General features: G+C 42.8%; 1 protein-coding gene across 1 annotated transcript in view; it reads right to left on the bottom strand.

Moving 5' to 3' along the window:
- Positions 1-13350, bottom strand: part of foxp2 (forkhead box P2) — a 97247-nt gene extending 83897 nt beyond the window's left edge. Inside the window, exons 1-3 of the mRNA XM_084573480.1 lie at positions 13228-13350; positions 4837-4903; positions 4169-4234 (exon numbers count right to left, since the gene is read on the bottom strand). The gene's annotated coding sequence lies outside the window, so the exon portion shown is untranslated. The remainder of the gene's footprint in view (positions 1-4168; positions 4235-4836; positions 4904-13227) is intronic.
- Between the last annotated feature and the right edge of the window lie 934 nt (positions 13351-14284).

The following is a 14284-nucleotide window of genomic DNA, read 5'->3' as shown; positions in this document are numbered from 1 at the left end:
GTAGTGTGACCACATGATTGCCCAAGAGGCACTGCGAGAGAGTGAGAGAGGGAGAAATGGGGAGAGAGAGCCAGAGAGAGGGGTGAAGGATCGGGGGCCGGGGACAGGACCGATGCAACACGCATGATGAGGTGTAATCACAAACCCCATTCAGAGTGCAGTGGAGTTTGTCAACATACACACATTCACATTCCACTGTCTGTCAGCTCTATGACCCAAATCGAGCATGCTGTGTGGGGTTTTTTTCCCCCCCGCACACACACACAAATACTTTCTGCCCATTTCGCCTCCAACCAGGTAGTAACAGTTGCACTGTCTAGGCTTGTGGTTTGTGGCGAGGAAGTCAGATTCCAAGCTCTTGTAGGATTTTTCTGCCGCCTGTATCCCTTTTCAAGCTGCGATCAAATGATCATTATGAACAAAGGACTTGGCGCGTTGCCTCTGGAGTAAAAGCTTTTTCAGTGGCTGTGACCGTGCGGTTTAATTTTAAACTTTTACTTTAAGAGACAGAAAAGGCGTGCAACGGCGGAAAGAAGGCCCCGTCTCGTAGAAGAATCTTAGCAAGACTAATGCAAAGACAATAAAACTTATCTTTATAATAAAACTATTTTCAGAAGTGCAGTTTTGGCACACTTACTGTATATAATTGAACCTTAACAGTCAAAGCAGTATAATCTGCGCCAAACAATTTGAACGCTGTTGTAATTATATTTAAATAAGCAAGAAAGTAAATCTAATTATATGCAACAGAACAAACAATATCATTAACATTTATACAAAGCATCTTTGTATATGATTAGTTAAGCGTAAAGTCTTACCTCACCACATGAGGCCAAAATGCTTCAATTTCCTCTGATAAAGTACAAAACATTGTTTCCTAGATACCAGTTTCTGTGGATAAAATGCTGCAGGTGACAACATTAACATTTAATCTGCATTTTAGAAAGAAATATATAAAGAATTCAGCATCAGCTTCTTTACAACTGAAGGTATTTCTGTAATACAGTGGCCAGACCCTAAGATAAACAGAATTCATCAGTAGGTTAAAATACTGTACATTTAGTTTATGTCACAATGACGATATCCCTATAAAACACTGCTGTGGAGGGCTAACATAAACTTTGGACTCCGTGTGCAGGCTGAAAAATGAGGCTGCGTGACAGTTTGGTGATAACACACGAGTTCAATCTGTCAAGACAATCAGCATTTGGACCTTGGGAGAAGAATGCGCGGCTGTGTGCGACCGATTCACCGGACACGATCACCTGCGAGCGAAGCCACTCGTAATTCTTCCCACCTGAAATAAGGAGTTCAAACCGGTGTCAGGCCTCTCTGATGTCATGCCTGCCTCAGGTTGGGTTTCACAATAATCTCAGGCTCTTGGAGAGATGCCATCGAGCCCGGCTTCCGCACCCAAGATTTCTCCCAATTAAATTGCAGGGAAAGAATAACACGTGAAACTCTAGATGTCTGCTCGTTTTTGGTGGAAATTAAGCTAGTGCATGCAATATTTGCAATCACTCATTTCCAGAGTATCAGTCATCTCTAATATGAGGTGAACACATACAGAAATATTGGAAGGGCCCCAAAGTATGCAGAGGCCACATTTGCTTAGGGCAAATGAACCTTTTTCACTTATTACGGTCTGGGAAAAAAATGACATATTCTGCTGCAAAATAGCAGAAGATTTGACACTTTAAAGACACTGAAGGAGACTGGAACACCATAGGCAGCCATGAGGATCAATAGACTCATTGAGACTCTTTATCTTCTTCTTAAGTAATGATGGCAATACTGATTCTGAGCCTCCTCACCTCCCCTCTTTCTAATTTCATTCTCATGGCAACAGTGCACTCTGGACAAACACTCTCCATACAATTTCTTTTCTTCACTCCTCACCGTCTACCCCACATCTTGTTTTTCTACTCTGACCCTTGAGTCATTCCTCTTTCACATAAGATGTGAGCAAGATAACTATCTAAAATGGTTATACTGAAAGGAGAATAGTGAATTTAGTCCGTTATGGTTCTAAACAAGGGTTTTAAAAGGTCATCAGCAAATGACCAAAAGAAAACCCAATGTAAATATCACTGGAGAAAAAAATACTTCCTTGTGGAAGTACAATTCTGGAACTTGAAATCACTGAGATCAACAAATGACAGGATGTCACTAGTCCATCCACTTCACTCACAATTTGCACACAGCACGACACTATCAGACCCCAAACCAAACTTTATTAAGTCACAATATGAAAACTTGGGGAACTTCCAAAACTTTTCTCCCTTTCGCCTTGCCTAAGTGTGAAGACAAAACAGTGGACCATAGAGAGAAGTGTGCATGAAGAACGGCAGCAGATCCTTGAGAGCAAGAGGAAGGGAAAGAAGGGAAAGTAAACCTTTGATGAGTAAGACTTTTTTTGTTAAGCGATGGGGCTTAACTTTAAAATATTCTGGGTGGCAGTGAATGGGGGATTGACCAATGGCCCTGATCTCAGCCACACACTGGGGCACTGGGGTTAATGGTGGATAAAGATTAGGGGAAAAAAAAAAAGAAAAAGAGGGGGTTGCTTTGCCTGATCTCCATCCACCCCCACACTCCACCCTGCAGTTTTCACCTTCTCCAACCAATCCTAAATCAGCTAGACAATGGAGGCCGCCAATGGGGAATGATCCAAGTCCCTTTGATTTCTGCCTCTACCCCCTCGACTGCTCTGAGTGCCCAGGGTAAAGACCCGTGGAGGTTCCCCCTGTTTGCCCACTCACAGGGACGACAGTTAGCAGGCTCAGAGAAACCATCTGAGGATTGAAAATGGAATGACAAGAGGTCTCTGATCTATGACAAGAAATCAATTTTGAACTGGAAATGCGAGCAGAGGGCTGTTCAGTCTGGACCGCAGCTTCTTTAAGGCAGCCAAAGATATGCTTAATTGCTGCAGATTTTTTTTTTTTAATATATATATATACGTCTACAGTGGAAGTACAGCTTGCAGTGTTGGGGCAATTACACTTTTTTTGCAATGATTAGAAGGACTTTTTTAGGCCAGCAGATATGCAGTAAGAGTTCATCTTTGAAGATTTAACTGAATACTAGACAAATTAAGAACTAATATTTAAATCTCTTTTAGGTGGAAAAGGAAATATGGACTCTGCCTCACTCTGGAAAGACGGGACCGTTGGGGAGGTGGTTCACCAGCCAAGTTCTCAGCAGCTTGTTTTTTCTATCTTTACCTCAAAGGTGCTACTTTACGATGGAGTCTTAAGATGAACAGACCCCCCTGCACTTTAAGTTAGGGGCAAATGGATTCAAAGTAAACAATTCCCATTTGAATCATTCCATTCAAACATTCACACCAGTCTCTCCACCAAAAAAACTTATATCAGAAGTGCCACATTTAGGATATATACTCATAATCAGTACTTAACAGGGCTTGGAAATGTGTGTATGCATGTGCATTCACGTGGCGTGGATGCATGAGTATAGATACGAGAGATTCAGTCAACAAAATGACCACCATTAGTCATGTTTGGGATATAATTGGTGAATCATCTTACATGACCCAAGAATCTTCACCTTCATTTGTAGACTGACCTAATGACAAACACCATCTTTTATCATTAGCTTGGGAAGAGGCGAGAGCTATCTTTGATCTGGTGATCAAGATCTGCAGCAGCTGAATTTATAACACTGAATAATAGATAGTATCACCTGTTTATTAGTGAATATTCAGCAATATTGTGCTTTTATGCAATTAAAATATCGGCTTTGGTACCTGAAATTAGCTATGATTAAATGCCAACAACTTTTTAAAATAATGGCTTTTAATACATTAAAAGGGTCAGGTTTTTTTCCTGTTCTCTCAGTTGCCTAATGAACTGGCCAATTCCTATGCCTATTCCTATTAATACTTCAGCCTTTTTATTTTTTAAAAGGTCTCAATAATACCTTCCAGACCATATAATCAATATCCACAACAAAATGGTGTGCTGATAAGTCTACTTTCTCGTACCTCGCTCTGCTGTTTTGTCATTTCATCACCCGGGTATGTGTTTCTCTAAAGCCATACCCCATCAACAGTTATGACTGATGCGGCTCATTACAGTGGACACATTAGTCCGGGACAAAACACAACACCTGGCATGCAAGGACAGCGAAAACTGGCTTCACTTACCACTTTGCACTTTACAGTGTGTGACGTGTGTTTTCTTCTACGGGCGCAGAGAGTGCATATTTCATCCTAAAAATAAGAAGAAGAAAAGAGAAAAAAGAGTAAATGTCTGGGCAAAAATATGAGTCGTACACTGAATAAAGCTGCCTTTGCCTTTCTGCTGTGTCACCAGCCTCGAGTAATACATAATATAACCTTATTTTATCCTGTTCGGTTCTGCTACAAATTTCAATCAAGACATCAACAAAATAAAAAATAAAAAAAACTGAATTCCGAGCTTGCCCACATTTGTCAGCCATAGTGCATATCATAACTTCTAAGTTAGAGTAGATTGAAAATCCTTGGGGTGTGAAAACCAAACAGGCACAACTGAAAGGTTGCCCAGTGGAGGGGGAATTCTATCAAGGTGGACAAGATGAAGATTTGTTACATTTGAGGAGGAATGGGAACCCCTTGACCTCCACTAGCCGCTGTACGGCTAATAATACTGTAACCAAGAGTTGCCGACTTGACAAACTATTTTTGCTTTATTGTATTCAAAGAAAAAGGAACACTTAGAGAGTTTTACCTGAAAGCTGGACTCTATGTTAGTGTTCATTTCCATACAATGCTAATCTTTCTCAAGGATTATTTGACAGATGGACATGAAGGGACCATGTTCAAATACTCACCCTAAGGGAGAGAACTTGCTGTTTCTGTCTGTCACGGCAGGGGTAGAAGTCCAGCGATGTCAGCTCTCTGAGATAAGAGAAAACAAAAGTATACCATTAGTCCAAATCTACTTCATGACACGCTGAGCTCTTTAGAAGGCACATTCATTGCTGGTGCAAACAAGTGTGGGCTAGATAGTCTTGCATAACCATTTTCTTTACAGTTTGTAGGTGAAAGCAATAAACTTTGTAACAACAAAGTGCACCTGGATTTTTCTGTGAAGCCTGACAGCATGTGTGTGTGTGCGTTAAGTGCATGCACCAACAGGCAATGTACAGTACAAGCACAACAATCACCCCTTTTTTTTAAGCACACACCGCTCGCTCGCTCCAAAGTTAAAAGGTGCAGTGCCTGGAAGGCTCGAGCTCTCAACACCAAGTAAATCTCACTGTTAACCTGACACGATTGATTTCTCATGTGCCTCCCTTCAGTCTGTCTGCATCTAAACACACATGCTATGGTATCCATATAATTTAAAGGCCATTAGTATTGATGATTTTTTTGTGTTAATCAAGTGCAGCAGGAGTGTACAATACCACAACTGCAGCTACTGATTGTTCTCGACGTTTTTACTGCACATGCATCACATTTAAAGCATTAGGGGAGGGTGGAAATTAAGTGGCCAGGAGCATGGCGGAGGCCAATTTCTACTGCTGGGGGCAGAAGGCCACAAAACGGCCTGGATGTTGCTCTCCGAGATGTTTTTTTTTTTTTTCCCCTTTCTCTTTTATTCTCACAGAATTCCAATGACCCCTACAGGCAACCAGTGACTGCTGAATCCTAAGGAATGTGCTCTCTGAACTGTACAAAAAGCCCTCAGCTCAAAGAGCACAGCTGAAAACAAAACATGCCAACTGCTATAATTTTTCACTGTTTTGAGTTTGTGGAAAATGTTGCACAGATTGCTGAGCAACATTTACTCAAGAGTGTGGTAAGAGGACTTAAGGTGGGGGTGGGCACCAGTCAGTGGACTGCATATTAGGGAAAAAGGAAAAGCATGAAAATGTTTCAGAAGTAGCTGATGTGATTATATTATAAAAATGTGTCGTGTACATGTAGATGCCAAACCTTTGAGAACTATCTTTAAAGGATTTACTAAATATTTCAGTGAAGTAAAGAACAGTTTTCAGTATAATTAAGATTATTATTATGATTTCAAATTAATGCCATTTTTCTTAAATTATATGCTTCTGTGTAGACTTACAACACCTCTGCACTGTGCACATGTCATATTTTATTCACTGGAAAAGCATTTGGAATGCTATTAGTCTGTATGACCTCCAATTCGCGGGGATTTACAAATACCACACATGTCTTTATGCCAAATATAAAACCATCGGTAAATTCTATCAACTTATAAATATGGCAAAGGCATTCAAGTATTCATGAAGGCCTAATAATGCTATAGGCTGATATTTACATAAAGCGCTCGCGCACTAAGTCAAGATAAACTATTTAAGACCCGGACCACAAATACCTCCACGCTGCAGAAAAAGGAGGGTCCTGCGATGAAAGGGGACATTATGCTAACAAGTCAGATTACTGTACACAATAACTTTATCTTAAAAGTAAATACCATCCTTGGTGTTGGAAAGGGGTGGGGGCGATATGGAAAGTCACTGGCAATATTTCTGTGGGGACCAAACGCTCCTTATCAGTGTTAGTCGAGCAATTCAGGCCTGCCCGAAGAAAGATGAGTCTTCAAACTCATTCTATTCATGGTCAGACGTGTAATTACCCTCAGCTCACAGTCTAGACGTAACCGCTTTCACAGTATTTAAGACCCCCTATGCAACGCACGGACGCCGGCTGCTACCACCGAGCCCTGCACGTTAAATCTGTGGGCAGATAAATTAGCGAAGAATGCAATAAAATAGACACAATGAGAGGAACTTTATCCTCCCCGCTGCTAAATGAGATTTCTTTGAAATGCAGATCAGTGGCTCTAGATTAGTGAATTTTAGCTGCTGTCAACATCATAACAAAATACAAATGCGATTGTTCACTGGTTCCTTATCTACTTGCTTCCATCTGCTGGCTGGTTATTTACTCCCCCCTGATTTACTATGCAGATCTAAATAAGTCGCATCAAAAGGAGGGCTTACTGCACAATGCCTTCTTAAGCTTCTACATCAAGGTATTTGAAAAACCGGTAGTCACATGAAAAGGCTGCCCATCAAAGGCACATCTCTAATGAACTCTCCCATATCAGAGGGGGCTTGTGGGGCCTGGCTTTAATGCCTTCTGTGTGGTGAGAGAGAGGAGCAGAACTACAAATCAGACCCGCCAAGCCACGGCAGAGAAGGGAGGTGGAGGACAGAGAGGGGGGAGTAAAGAAAGGAGAGACGGGAGAAGGAGGAGGAAGGCCGCAGTTATCAGATGAGATTAACTCAGCACAGGGACTAGTCTTAGGTCTTTCCATCAATCCATCTAACACTTAAGTCTAGGCTGAGGAATGGTGCTCATGAAAAAACTTCAATGATACTAGATTAGACCAAGTAACAATGGATTAAATGCTTCTTGGCCTCTGGTCAGTTGTTCTGGACAGAAATTCAGCTTTAAGTGAACAACTTCAAAGTTAGCCTAGATGCAAAGTCTTTTTATGCAACTGTAATGAAAGGAAAGTACGTGACAGATCCATCCAGTAATCAGAAAGAGAGGTAGGTTCTTAGGACTGTCAAATACAGGAAAGAAACCCCGCTCTCCCCCTTCTCATTCTTCCCAGGTCTGCAAACAGCTTTGGTAATCTCAAACAGAGCTTTTGCATTACGCTCCTGCAATAACCTTTAATTTCATGGTGTATTTGTTGCATTCAGCACACAGGCCGGATTACAACCGACAATCTTCAGACTTATACGGGAAAAATAAACTGCATGGAGAGATCATGATCTGTACCCCTCCCTCCCCGTCACCCACCCACCACCATCATCACCGCCACAGCCACCCTGCTTTGCTGGCCCTTGTGTCTGGATGAAGGGGAGACCCCCACCTACAAGCATGCAGTTTACCAGTGAACAATTAGCCCCGGAGCAAGAGCAGCCCCAGCACTGGCACATGTGGTTAAGAGGCGAACGCTGCGGGAGAGCGCCAGATGATGAAGGGGTGAGGATGGGAGGAGGAAGAGGAGGGGGAAAGAGGAGAGGACACTGACAGGGTGAGGGGGTGGGGGGTAGAAGGAGGCGTGTGGCAGACACGCGTGTGCCAGTTTTTGGCTTCTGGGCATGTCCTTCCCCATTCACTTCCAGATCCTCTTAACAGAGAAGATAATGACATATAATGGGAGAGGGAGTCGCCCCTCTCCTAAACTCCAATAAAACTTTGACTCCGATTTTAGGAACCCGTCCAAATTGAGCTGTGATGTGAAGGCACCCAATGGTTGAGTTGCTTTGCTAAAGAACTTCCCGTCCCTCCCCTAACCCGCCTCAAGCATCTCTCTGCTGTGTAGCATGCCAACTGGGCCCAGTGCCAGTCGCATTTGCAACCACAAGGGACCCTCGTCTTTTTGCCTTGCTTAATGAAATGACAAAACAACAGATTTACATATGCAGAAACAGGTGTTGTAACAGGTTTGACTCCTCTTGACCCAAGCTGTGTTAAGGAGAGAAAATGTGGAGAAAAAAAAAAAAATGCTTGAAGAAAAAAAAAAAAAAAGTTTATGACCAACAGCTGCCTGGAGGTATTTAGGCTCTGATGGGCACTCAAGTCTGCACCATCTGCCCTGCTCCTCGCCAGAAGTGACAATCCAAATTAAAAACCGCTCATCAACCATCATAAAAATAAACCATTGTTTTTCTGGCCCCATATGTTTCGAGTGTTTTATTTCGTTCTCCGCGAGTCGCATTGGAGGCTGCGCTTCACGGCCGGCCTATAGCTGTGATCCAGGGAAAATCCAGAGAGCCGCACAGTAGCCTGTAATTACCCTCCCACCAATCTGCTGCCTTCAGACCAAAGTCCTGCGTCATCCTACATATTATCCAAGTCCATCCTCTCCGCATTACAGAAGAGAAAACCTAGACGAGCCAGTGTGGTGAAAACACGGTCATTGTTTAGAGTAGGATTAGGGACTGCCATCCAAGAACACGAGCTGGGTGTTCAGATGGTGAAAGAAGATAAAATGCTTTCAACTCGATAACTGCTATTATGGTCATGCAAATTTATATTTGCATGCCAGAAATATATATATTGTGGTAGGGAGGAGTGTGTGGCTGAACAAACAACCCAAAGTTAAAGTGAAAATGTCAAATGTCTCCCCTCCACATTTTGACCAAATTATGTCCCGACTCAAAGGGCTCAACCGGGAACATTGTCCTTTACTAAAAAACACAGCTAGTGTACAACACAACGGCCTGACCAGTGTACTCCACGCCGCCGCCCAACCCCCCACTTCCATATTTTCTCCTGTTTTTATTTAGATGAGTGAGACAGAAGGAACAAACCTGAGACAGTCGTGACCCTGCGCGAGTGTTGTAACTTGGTCTAGAGCTATGCCAGCAGAAGGCTGCACCATATGCCCTCAGCCCCGAGCTGGATGCTCTTTCTGCAGCCTAATGTGCCTGTCAAAAACCGTTACTGTCACAAACCCCCCTTCCGTGTTTTTTTTTCCACTCACAACATGTTTGAAATAAACATTTTTCCCCTTCTTTCTCCGTGTCTCTCTGGGTGAGACAGAAAGGTCCGCGGAGATGTGAGGCAAACTGTGTTGGTCTCTGAGTAGGATGCTATTCAGTAATACAAATCATTCTATGGTTGATACTGCTATCAATACCATGCATCCAATGAATTATTTTTGTGCATCACTCATTATGGTTTATAACTGTAAGATATTAATCAGGATGGAAATAAATCTTGTTCTTTTTCCACCTGCATATTGTCAAATGTGCATCCCATCCATCACTATGAATCTAAAAGATGCCAGAGATGTCTCAACAAAGGGCCCTTTAAACAATGCTTGAGGTGGCTGTAGCCTCGGTGGTGTCTCACATGTGGTTTTGACTGTTTACGAGTGACAGGCTGATGGCTGAATGCAGTCTGAGCAACAGTGACCTTGCCTTTTACCACGACTGACCTTCTATCTTTAATTCAGGGCAAGACCCCAAAACCAACACATTTTGTTCACACGAGGACACTGTCCATCTGACCGTGACTTGAATAAAAGCTACCATGCCTTCACACCACACTGACCAGCAAGTAAACATGCAATTGTTAACTCAACGAGAAGGAAAAAAAGGGAGGGGGGGGGTTGAGGGCAGAAAAACAGAAAAACACATGCAAAGTCTGCAGCTACTGCTGGTGATTCAAACGATAGTTTATTGGATAAACGGGCTGACGGGTCAGCAAGCCGAGATCATGGCAGCTTGGAGTGTCAGCTGAAAGGGAGACGTAGGTCACGACTACAGAGCCAAGAGGAGAGCTTGGGAAAAGCATGAATTATTTGACATAAGAAATGTTGTCTGAGAAATGTTGTGTACAAAAACCAAAAGTTTGTTTTACAACTTTGCATTCTGGAGTCTCGCAGTCAGTCATTTGTTTGTGGCTTTTAGAAGCCTTGGAGATAATGAAACAAGACATTTGCAAAACAATCTTTGCAGGATATCTTGACACTTGATTGTTTTGGTCTACATAACCACGCAGGCTTCTTAAACTTGGCCGCACAAACGTGAACCCCGTCGACATTAACTACGTACGACTATGAGCTGAGATGAAACGGTCAAGTTGCTGGCTTTCCTCACCCTTATGTGGGCAATCGCCTTTATAATCCACATCCCCTGACCCCACCCTGTACTGCTTTCTCCGGCCAAAGAGTCACAATGTTTCTCCAGTCTGGTCGGGCTTAAGAAGTGACCCAGAGCGTAACTAAAAAAGTCTGAGCTGTCTCAAGACTCTTAGTAACTGGGGCACACAAAACATCATTACCGTGATGTGGATAATTACAGTGCAAAGGGTGGCCTCTTAAGCATGTAATACACTCTTTTATCTTAAGAAGTCAATCTCTCCGAGGCTGACAGCTTGCAGCATATGATCCCGGTAAACAAATACTTTTGCGCGGCACAAAAGTGCCATTAAAGGCCAAAACTGTCAACACAAATTCCACTCTTACTGGGGGAGGGAACCCGGAGCGAGAAGGAGGGGGAGAAGGAGAGGAGGGAGGGAAAAAAAAAAAAAAGAGGACTTGATCACTTCTGGTTGCTTTAACTTGCATGGAGGTTGTCATGGAAACATTTCTATGAAGTTAACAGGGATAAAACCTGGACGCATGCCATCTAATTGCCTTTAAGTTTAAGAACAGGGTCAGGTAGATGAAAAGCGGAGCGGTTTACGTGGACATGTTTGGAAAACTGATGCCAGTGCACCGCTCCCTTGATTTTCTTAACCACTTTCCACCCCTACAAACGCAGCAACACCTCAAGGGTTGAGCGAGCAGTCTGTTTCATTACAGAGGTGCTGGGGGATGGGTGCAACTCAAAAGCTAATCCAAAAGTGTTTCATTGTCTAAGAACTCAAAACAGAATTCATGTGATCTGTACATAAAATCATTTAGAGCCCAGCCCGCTCTGACAATTTGAGGTTTTTTTTTTTCTTTTTTTGCATTCGCAGTAAGTTTTTAGAATCACAAAGCAATTTCTACTTCAGCTCGGCTGGAAGCAGCCATTTCCATATCGTAGATAAAATCATGCATCAACCGGTGTTCATCGAGCTGAAAGCTGAATCTTAATTTTGATAAATGATTGAAACGTATGACAGGGTATACACATTAATCCTGTGGAGGACATTCATTTTCCTATTACCATAATGTAGAGCACGACCACCCGATGATGAATGCGGCAATCAAAAAATGGACGCAGAGTGGGGAGAGCCGGGGTAATAAGTGCGCTGCTCCCAACAACGGTCAGTCTTGGAGGGGAGACTAATAGCAGGTCTCTCTCCTCCATCTGCCTTAGGGGGGGGAAAAACATGCATCCTGTTTCACAAAATCAACCTCACCTAGCACGCCACCTCAACAACAAGTAAACAAGGCAGTTTTTAAACGTGCTTTAAGAAATGATTACAGGGGCACTTCAACAAAGGGGCTGATTGTGCACTGTCGCTGACATATTTCACAAGGGGCATTTATTGCCGCCTGGCCTTTGAAGAGTGAGAGCTGCTGAGTGAGGGGGGAACTGGCCCACACCTGCATAACTGAGGAAGGAACACCTGTGCACCCTGCGGCTCGAACAAGGAGGGTCGATACAGCTAATCCAGGGGTGAAAGCTGATCAGAGGACAGGCCCGAAGAGTTCTGCAGCTCCCAGAACTAGCCTTTCTTTACTACCAAAAAAAAAGTCTATTGATTTTTTTTTTTTTTTTTTTTTAGTAGGGCCACACTGAATGCAAGAGAACAGTGACAAGACACAGAGAGGAAGTCAGCTTTTAGGAGCTTTTAGATAAATGAGCCTGAATGGTAGGTCAGTCAGCATGAAAAGTCATCCCCGTTTTGTTTCTGGACAACGAAAAAGAATGGAATATAGAAATGGAGCGTGCAACCCACGGTAAGGCGTTGACTGCTGATAACCATAGATATTGATAATGCAAATGTCAGCCATGCAAATCAAGCACACAGTGATAATTACAACAAACCTATAAATCTAACTGCTCTCTAGTTTTTCATAGTGTACGGTATGATCTTTAAAACTGTGACAATGACATTTAAGAGCAACAAAACGCTTTTAAAAACTACATGCACACCTTGTGTGTTACAGGTGACAACACTATAAATACAGCAGTAAAGGAATTTTTTTTAGAAAGCATCAAAGCACATGCGTGGTTTTCAAAATAAGATACTTGCCATGCATACTTAATAATTTAAAAATTAAGGTTTTTACTAATTACTGCAAATTAGCTGCCACCAGTAAACCACATAAAACAGTAAGAAGATAGTAAAACAGCGTTTTGAGGATATAATATAATGATGGGTTTAAGAAAATAAAAGTCTTGCAAGAATTACGCTCAGGATTTTGTAGTTTGTCACGCGGCAGCTGATTAAAAAAATGGATTAGAAATAGTTTGTTTTTGACAATATGAAGAAAGGAAACAACGTTTTTAAAAAGTCATGGCGAAAAAAAGAAAAAAAAAAAGCCCGGACAGTGGAGTTTGAATGTCCTAACAGTAAAGAGGAAAGTCTGTCAACGGCTGCTCGGTAATATTAAAAGAAACGCACGCGCGGCGAGGAAATAACAAGCTAAACGTTAAGCAGCAACGGCAACACCGGGCAAACTTGTGGCCGGCGGTGCACTTCCTAATTGCGGACCGAGAGGGTAAAAAAAAAAGTCAAAGGGTGCGGGAGAGAAATAAGCTCCTGGGCAGGAAAAAACTTACCAGAAAAAAAATGGCAGGTATATATTTCCCCTCTCGCGGTAAAGTCAAAGGGACACACACCAGGTGAGAAGTCGCCGTCCTCTATACTTGCAGAGATCTTCGCACGTGACTGTCCAAGTTCACCATAACGCAGGGAAAATGAACAACAAGCTGCAGAGTAAATAAAAAAAAAAGGCTCAAATATTCCTCCGCTGGGCACCGCTGTCGGAGACACACACACACTCTCTCCTGCTGTCTCCCGTCAACGCCGCTGTTATTACTAATGCAACAGAGGGAAAAGCAGTACACCGAGTCCTGTTTGAATGACGCGCAATGCGAGGAAGAAGCGGCTTGTTTTTTTTTTCCTCGATTCAAACACACATCAAGCTGTATCCCCGGCAAGCAAGTATATTTGGGACTAGAAACCCCCCCAGGGGAGGCACTTGCTTGTGCGCGGAGGTGTGTGTTGTTATTTTTGGGCGTGCTGCGACCCCGTGTGACGTCGAGGCCACCTGCTATGTAAACAAAAAAAAAAAAGAAAAAAAGAAAAGTATTTCTTCAAAAGTTTGTTTCCTCTTTTTCAAACGTTTCGCGGTCCACGTTTATTCCCCCACGCCACACACACAGCGGCCAGTGTCGGGAAAGCCTCCACGGTAGTCACGCATTGTTCTCGGCGGGGTTTGAACCGGTAACCCTTCCTCTAACGGGACGGTCCCTCCGCACAAAGGGCAAGCAGCGTTCGCTTCGCTGCATCCGAGGAAAAAACTTGGGTTTCAGATGCTGGAACTCGCCATGAAGCAGCTTTAACGCGAAGAAACCATTGGGGAAAAAAAAGAAAAAGAAAAAAAAAATCAATATGTAATGTTCTTGTAATATTTCAACATCCACTTTTTTCAGCTTCCTCTGTAGCGACCACACACTGACCCACATCTATTCTGTTTAATACTTTTATGTGTTTGCGTAATTTCCAGTTACATTTCATATATTTATGATTGGCACTCAAATACGTCCATAACCCTGCACGAACACAATATTTAGAGCACGAGGGCGAAAATTAAACACACACGTCGCTTTATTT

Source organism: Chelon labrosus, assembly GCF_963514085.1.
Source record: "Chelon labrosus genome assembly, chromosome: 23".
In the NCBI taxonomy this organism is placed as follows: domain Eukaryota; kingdom Metazoa; phylum Chordata; class Actinopteri; order Mugiliformes; family Mugilidae; genus Chelon; species Chelon labrosus.
Note: the sequence above shows the minus strand (reverse complement) of the source record. Positions and strands in the feature narration are given on the sequence as shown.